Here is an 8,287-nt window from a genome sequence, read left to right as displayed (position 1 = left end):
AGGACAGGCTGAGCGCACAGTCCCATGGGCTGGGAGTGGAGATTATGCAAAAAACTGATGCTATGGTCACCAGAGTTTGGGAAATGCCAGATGAACAAAATTAAACCAGCTATATCCCTGCAGGACTTCTCAGAGCCTTTAACACACTCCTATGCTATGCAGCTGGGGCCACAGAGTTCATAGTGTTTCTCAGACATTTGACCACATGACCCTCTTTATGAGGTGGGCCTAGTGTTCTATGGATCCCACTTTGGACAGTTGTACAGGAAGAGCCCCGAGGAGGCAGGAGGCATGGGTCAAAGCCCCCTGATGGGAAAGCCTCCCTGAGGGTCAGAACAGGGGCTGTTGTCTGCTGGGTCTGAGCAAAGGGTGGGAATCGAATGGTGGTGACAGCTAAGGAGGGGTGAGCAGGAGGCAGCAGGGGGCTGGTGTGGCTGAGACTTGGAGGTAGGACCAGGCTGGAGCTGGGCCAGGGCCTGGTGACTCCAATTCCCTCCCTCATGGCAGGTGGGTAGGCAGGGGTGGACACAGAGGCAGAGGCATGAGGCTGGTGGGCAGAGCCTTGTCCCATGGGGTGTTGGGCGTGTCCATGGCCCCACGTCAGCCTCAGGACAGGGCAGCCACCGGCTGCAGGTTCAGAAGAGTTGCTGTCTCCTCTGTCTCTGTTTCTCTTCCTGTTGGAGCCAGCCTCTCTGCCCAGAGTCCGTTCTGCCCACGCTCCCCAGCACAGCTGCTTACAAGCCCCCTTCCCAGGCCTCCGCTCCAGGACCCCTTCCCACAGGGGTCACTGCCTGCCCCCGGGGCCCTCTCCCCACTGTCCAGGCATAAGAGGGCTCAGCAGGGGGACATGAGCTCAGCCCTGGACTGGAGCCTTCACACAGCATGTTTCCTCCTGCCTCAAGCAGCCTCGCATGGCGTACGGTACCCCGTTCTATAGAGGAGGAAACAGGCCTGGAGAGGAGAGGCTGGTGGTGGAGTTAGCATTACAGGCAGGCTCCGCAGTCTCCACCTCTCCCATCTTACCCATGCCCTGTCCCAACTCACATGGCACACTCACACCTTGGCCATCTGAGGGCCACATCGGGTTGTCCTGCTATGTCCAGCGCAGGGTCTGGCAGGTGGTCAGCACTTGACCTCGTCTGGTACAGGTGTCAGGCCAAGGCACTCCTGCAGTGCATGGGGGTGGTTGGGAGTCTGTGCCCAGCCCCTTAGGCCAAAGAGGCCCTTCCCTCTGACAGTTCCGAGGCAGAACCTGCCTAGCTGCCCCGCACCCCTGGGAGTTAGGGTAGGCAGAAGGTATTGCCCCACTTTATAGATGGAGAGGCTGAGGCACCTCCAGGGGCCACCCAAGTCCACAGCAGCACCCCAGATCCGGGGGTTCCAGCTCCCTCCTACGTGGGGGCTCTGTGTCCCAGTAGTGCTCATGGCCTGGGGAATTCAGCCACTCCCCAGCCTGAGTTCTTGGGCCTGGCCTGTTGTTTCTGGGGAGGTTTTGACAGAGAGCTCCAGCTCTGGCCAAACTGCCCTCTCAATGCCTCACCCCCACCAGCCCCGGTCTCGGAGCCACCCCTATGGCTCAGGCCAGAGGGCTGTCCCATCTGGCAGTGGGGGTCAGGGCAGTGCTGGCTTCTAATGAGAGACTGCATAACCCATGGCAAGGGGCAGGGAGGTGGGAAGGGGGCCTTAAGCAGAGCTGATCCCTGGTCCTCCCTGTAACAACCTCAGAGGGCCCCACTAGGAGCCCTGAGAGTTCACTGGTCCCTCTTCTCTCCCAGGGGACCCTAGTCTTCGCAGGGAGGGAGTATCCCAGGTTTGGGGGCATGTGCCCCTGTGGCAGGAATAGGGCTGGGTGAGGCCACATCAAGAAGGGGAGTTCCCCAGACTGTTTCCTAGTGCTGCCGCCCGTGCCTACCTACCTGGGAACATGGCATATCGAGCTCCAGGCGACTGCTGGACAGCTGAGCCCGTATGGGATGGTGCTGGGCATGAAACATAGGATAGGGCTGAGAGCTGAGGCCTCAACACAGCAACCTCGTGTCAGGGCCAGGCCAGCTGGCTCCCAGGCCATTTCCCCAACCTCATCGTGGTCACATGATCACCATCACTGTCACCATCAATGCCTTATAGGAGGAATTCCTGAAAAACAGGGCTGTGTGGACTGATGGGGAGGGGACCAGACAGGCCCAGGCTGGCAGTAGGCAGATGCTAATGAGGCAATTAGGCCTGGCAGCTACAGCGAGACCTACCAGGCACCGCCCCTTGGCCCACCCGAAGCAGACCCAGCCCAGACCCCTGGCACATCCTCCTGCCAGGTGCCCTGGGAATTCCCAGCCTCCTTCGCCCTCCCAGCCTCAGAGGTTGGATTGGCTTTACTGTCAGGAGCCTGCCACTGGTGGCTCTCCTAATCAAAAAACCATAATAGCTGGTTTGGCAAAGACGGACCAGGGCACCACCCCGGACTCCATCATTGCTTCTTGCCTTTGCTCTGACTGAGAATCTCTGCCCGAGTCACCCTCCTGCCCCCCACCCCTGCTCAAACCACTGGGGCTCCAGGCCCTTCCTGGCAGAGGTGGCTTCAGAAGGATCAGAAGCTTCAAGTGGGAGGCCAAGGGTGACATGGTGGCCAGAGGCCTGCAGCTAAGGACCCCTGCTCCCCTAAAGCCCTGGCTTCCATCCCTCAGAGCCCCAGGTGGGCTCATGAGGTGCTGCCCACAAGCCCTAAAATGTCATAAAACGGAGGGGAGATCAGCCCAGGGCAAAGATTCTGGGGAGGGGCACGCAAGAGGAAAGGGCTCGCCTTTACCCACGACTTTGGGGCAGGGAACCAGCCCAGCTAGACTTACCTGAGTCCTTTTCCTCTCTCCTCTGCCTTCCTCCAAACCCCAAGGAAATCAGAGCCAGCTGCCTGGTTTCTTGGGGCTGTTGAGCTGTTTCTCCTGGCCCTCTAGGGATGACCTCAGTGTCAGCAGACGGGGCTTCCCCCACCCATCCCAGCCCCTCTTCCAGGCTTGAGAGTGGTGGTATGCAGGACTGGAACCCAGGCTTGGGACCTGAGGGACCCTTGGGTCCACCAGGAGGTGGGAGTTTGGGCTCAATCTGCAGAGGAAGGATAAGCTGCACCAGAGTTGGGGGGTGGAGTGCTCTCTCTGAAACAGGGAAATTGAGGCCTGCAGCCCAAGGACAGGGATGAGGCCCTGCCAGGCATGATGGGAGCGGGGAGCCGTCCCTTCATGGTAAGAAGCCTTCTGACTCTGGTCAGGTCATGCAGGACTGGCTGAGGCCCAAGTGGGGAACGGAAGTGAGAGGTTTCTGGAATCCTCCAGTGTGGCAGAGAAGGGCCAAAGGCATTTTAAATCACAGGACCATGTGCTCACGGCTGACAACACAGAGTCCAGAAGGAAGGCGGGATCCCAGTTCTGACTCATCCACTTCCCGGTGTCCCCTCTGGCTCTGGAAGATGAGCTGGTTTGGGGGGAAGGATAAGCAGGTAGTCAAAGGAAAGAGCCAGGACAGGAGGGCTCCAGCAGGCAGACCAGTGAGTGCAAAGGCCTGAAGAGAGAGCAGGCAAGATGATGTAGGGGCCTGGGCTGGGCAACCAGAGAGTCCTGGACCCTGATGGGAGGCGAGGAGGTGGGGAGAGGGGCCGTGCCAGATCACTGAGGGCCATGCTGGCCTGTGCCCGGATGGTGGGAGGCTTCAGAGCAGGGGAGGACCAGGTCTGATTCTCAAAAGATCCCTCTGGCTGCTGGGTGGGGAATGGACTGTGGGGATGGAACAGGAGGGGCTGCGAAGGAGGCTAGTGAGGTGGTCCACGGGAGAGATAGGAGGGCCTGGACTATGTAGTGACAGCGGACAGATTCTGGGTATGGGAAGGATTAGCCATGGAAGTAGAAAGAGCATTTGATAGCACACATGCTATGTGCAGGATACAGCCCCCTCTCCTTATGGGGCGAGTAGCTGGCCCATGCCCCCACCCTGCCAGTGTTGGCCCCCTGCCACCCCAGTGATGGGAAACAGCTGGTAGAGCAAGGGGTTCCCTGTAGAGCCTGGAGCCAGGTAAGAGCCAGCTGGAAACCCCTGGGCTGGGGGAAAGGAGCTCTGGGTTCTTAGTCTGGGGCCCAGCCCCCTGCCACAGCTGGGGTTGTAACCATGGGCCTTAGTTTCCCCACCTGTCAAATGAGTTGACAGCCCTCCCAGGGCTGGTGCAAAGCCTGGACATGGGGCCAGAAGGAAACAAGACTTGAAACCGTCAGGTGGGCTCCTGATCAGTAAGACCACAGGGGCTTGTGTGTGGGAGCCCCAGGCAGGCATATCCACCCTCCTACCAGACCGTCCTTCCCACTTGCTCGTGTTTATGTGTTTCCTTCCCATCACCTGGGCCACGATGACTCACACCAGGCCTCATGGGTAAGTGAGTAACTGGCTGGGGCTGGAGCCAGGCCCTTGGGCAAGACATTTCCCTTCCTAGGCCTCAGTTTTCTCATCTGTAGAATGGACAGACAAGCCCTGCTCTGCTCACCTCACTGGGGACTCTGGGGCAATGCGGGGCTGAGTTGGCGAACACTGCACTGGCATGAGGGCCATGGGGTAGGGCCTTTGTGCTGGAATCAGGCCTGCTTGACATCAGTCCCAAGTCAGCCAGCCCTGAGCAGGCCTTGAAATGTTCACTTGCCCAGGCTGACCAGCCCAGCAGACCCCCATACTCTGAGGGGAACCCCATGCCCAAGAGAGCTTGGAACAGAGGGCAGCTGGGGTCATGAGAAGGGCCTGGCTGGGCCCCAGGACTCTGTGTGACCACGTAGGGGACTCCAGTGATGAAGGGAGGCTCACACAGGGGAAGTCGCAGAGGGGAGGCTCCACTGGGTAGAGAGTGGAAAATGCTGGGCCCTGCAGGGGAGGATTCGGAGCAGGGGCAGACTCTGCTGAGGTTAAGCAGGGCAGGCTTCCTGCGGTCATGGCCCCTCAGAAGCTAGAGATAATTTCGGGGGTGGGCATGGAATGAGGAAGTGTGTGGAGGCAGGGGTGCTGTGTCTGGGGCACCGAGTAGGAAGCAGGAGGAGGTCAGAGTGAAGTGAGCTGGGGGTGGGGACAGAGAAGCATAGCTGGTCTGGCTATGAATTGAGACGTTAGCAAAAAGGTTTTACCTCCCGTGTCTACCACAGTTAATCAACTGGTCCTGCCTGCTTGGAAGGGTTTTCAGGCCAGAGGATGGTTCAGCAAGTCCTGTGATTGACTAGTAATGCCTGCCAGGGATGAAACGTGGCCGAGTGGTGAGCCTTCCACACTGAGGCAGGCCCCAGTGGGCTGGTGTGTGGCTGGGAAAGGCACACTCTCAAGTGAGTAGCCCCAGGGAGTCCACCTGGGGAGGCTGGCCAAGGGCCTGCGGTCACTGCTGGGTGGGGAGCAGGGAGAGAGGAATTACATCTGTCTAGTTCCCCCTCTGAGGTCCTACTTCACTGCCCTGCACACTCCCTTGCCCAGTGCAGGTGCTCAGAAAATGAGCCTGAATGGGAGGGGAGGCTCCTCCAGAGGCAAGGCTCTCTTCGCTCTTCCCCTCCACCTTCTCCAGGTGGCTTTGGGGAGTTCCCAGATCTTCTAGGCCCTGGCTTCCATCCTGCCAGGTCTTGTTCTCTGATTTTCCTGGGTGTGGCCCTCTCTCTCACCTGCTTCCCAGGGCCCTGACCTCCTACCCCCTTTGCCCCAACACCTGGGCAGGGCAGGGAGAGGATGGACAGGCTGGGCCCCCAGCAGCAGAGCTGTCCCAGGCAACAGCTTCCCTGTGCCATGCTGCCATCACCCAGGGCCTGGCAGCCCCCTGCTGGGAGGCAGGCCAGGATGGACTTCTGTTCCATCCAGAACTAGTCACTGCGGAGATCCCAGCAACGGCCAATATGGAAGGGTGAGCCCAGGTGACTGGAGGGCTGTGGGAGAAGAACATGGATTCCATCAGCCTGTAACAGCCCCTCTGGGTTATCTGTCTGTGGGCACCCCTCCAGCAAGAGTGGCAAGTGCCCACACATACAGGGTCTGTTTGCATGTGTGCATATCACAGTGAGTGTGTGTGTACATGTGTACTGTACATTTCTGCACTCGTGCATAGGTCTGTATTTGTATGCATACACATATGTGCCTGTGAGCATATATGCATGTATAGGTAGATCTATGTGTGTTTGGGCCTGTATTATGTGTCCTTACGTACGTGTGTGTGTGTGTGTGTGTGTGTGTGTGTGTACGTGCACATGCATGGATGTGTACAGCCAGGAGTTCTGTGCAGGGCAGGAGAGTCGCCAGGCTTTTCACAGTCCACTCCTGGCCTGGCTTAGACACTACTTGTTCTGACTGCAACCCAGGCAGGCACCTCACCAAGGGATGCGGGAGAAGCTGTCCCAAGGTTCAGGGGCAAGCAGAGTGACCCCTAGTCTGGGTCTCAGGCAGGGCTCTGATGGCACATCTCCCCCAGCCTAGTGGAGCTGCCCTTGGCAGAGACTGGCTTTGTCACCAGCAGCAGGCATCATGGACTGGAGTGCCCTGCCCTTGCCCCAGCCCCTGCTCAGCTCTCATAGTGGGAAATAGACCTTGATTGGAAAGCTGCCCTCCTGGAAGCAAGCAGGAGCTCATCCCAAATTTGTGCTAGCCTCCTTAGGGTAGGAGGGCAAGAAACTGACCCTCCTCCCCTCCTGCCCCTCCAGCATATGCCATTCAAACATGCTGGCCCATCTCTAAGAAATCCAGGGGCAACAGTGGGAAAAGGAAAGTCTGCTTCCAAGATGCTTAAACTATTCTTGGTGACACAGCTCCTGGGTCACCATGCCATGTGGACGTGTGTTTGGGGGGGGTGGTACACACCAGTTCATATCTGTTCAGTTCACATCAAACATCCCACCATCACAGCTAAGCCTTGCCGGTCTGGGAAGCCCCCTTCACTGTGTGGCTCTGGGTCTGGATATGTGCAGACAGGGAAGGTAGCTTCAAACGTGCCTCATGGGTTTGGGCCTGGCAACTGGGGGACGAGGGATGAGACAGAGACGGCAGGAGGAGAAATGGCCTTGAGGAGGGGCAGGCATACCATTGGACATCCAAAGGGAGAAAGTCTGGTGGGTGGTGTAACCATGACTGTGATAGAGTCCAGAGCAAAGTTGGGGGGCAGGGGTCCTGGGATCACAGATCAGGGGGGCTAATCTAGCCTGGAGGATCAGAGGAAGCCTCCCTGAGGGTGACACCTGAGCTGGGATATTCTAGAAGGCAGGCAAAGGGTGAGGGCAAAAAAATGTCCTGACTGAGGGAAGAGCGTGTGCAAAGGCCTGGAGGGGTGTGGGAGAGGGGTACAGCACGCAGAGAGTTCAAATACACCCCACCCGCAGCTCCCCTCCTGAGACCCAATCACCCCCAGGGACCCACACCTGTTCTGGGGCCCCCCTGCCCCTCAGGGAGACCCTAGTGAGTGGGGCACCTCTCCCAGGGGCTGCAGGTGAGGGAGGGTCTGAACCTTGAAGGGCAGGAAAGGCCACATTCCTGAGGAGGAGGAATGTCTTTGATCCCAAGCTCTCGCCCAAGGTACCAGGTCCCCTCTCCCAGTATCCTTGAGGGAGGGTCACAGGTGCAGAGCAAGGCCCTGGGCAGGGGCAGCTCTGGCCTCTTGCTGTCTGACCATAGGCAAGTTCTTGTTATGCTCTGAGCCGTGTATGTCAGAGGGTTCTGTGTCTGTCCCTCGCCCCCTCCCCTAACACCCAAGGGCAGCCCTGCTGGGATCCACTTTACGCACTGTGTCTAGCGATTAAAGGAGGCAGGGCTTCCACTCAGGAACCAAGGCTTTGGGGCTCTCCTCCGGCCAGGGTGATGGGGGCCCAGGAGCACTGCAGCATCTCCCATGGCCAGGCTAATTCTCTTCCATCCCTTTGCTCCCCCTGTCACCCCCTCCCCAGATGCTCTCCCTTCTCCTGTACTCAGTCAAACCCTGCCTCTTTTTACATCCCTGCGGGAGGATGCCCCCCACCCCCCAGGGAGTCTTCCCAATTCCACACATCCTCACAGGTCTCTCCTCCAGGGTGGCTGTCCCCGCTAGAAGAGTCCAGAGGGTGAGGGAGACTAGGGAGCCATCACAAGCTAATGTGAGGGGTGGTAGGCCTCCTCCCCTCTTCCGGGAGGGGCTTCCTCGCGCACGGGGGATGGAGACCGGGGGGGCACAGTGGAGGGTCCCCTCGCAGTTGTGCCCCCACTAGTGAGAACAATGGTCAACTCCTCATCAGGCACTGCTGTAGGCGAAGCTCCAACAGGCCCCCAACAAGCC

The sequence above is a fragment of the Balaenoptera musculus genome, chromosome 11, assembly GCF_009873245.2.
Source record: "Balaenoptera musculus isolate JJ_BM4_2016_0621 chromosome 11, mBalMus1.pri.v3, whole genome shotgun sequence".
NCBI classification, from domain to species: domain Eukaryota; kingdom Metazoa; phylum Chordata; class Mammalia; order Artiodactyla; family Balaenopteridae; genus Balaenoptera; species Balaenoptera musculus.
This window is presented reverse-complemented; position numbering follows the sequence as displayed.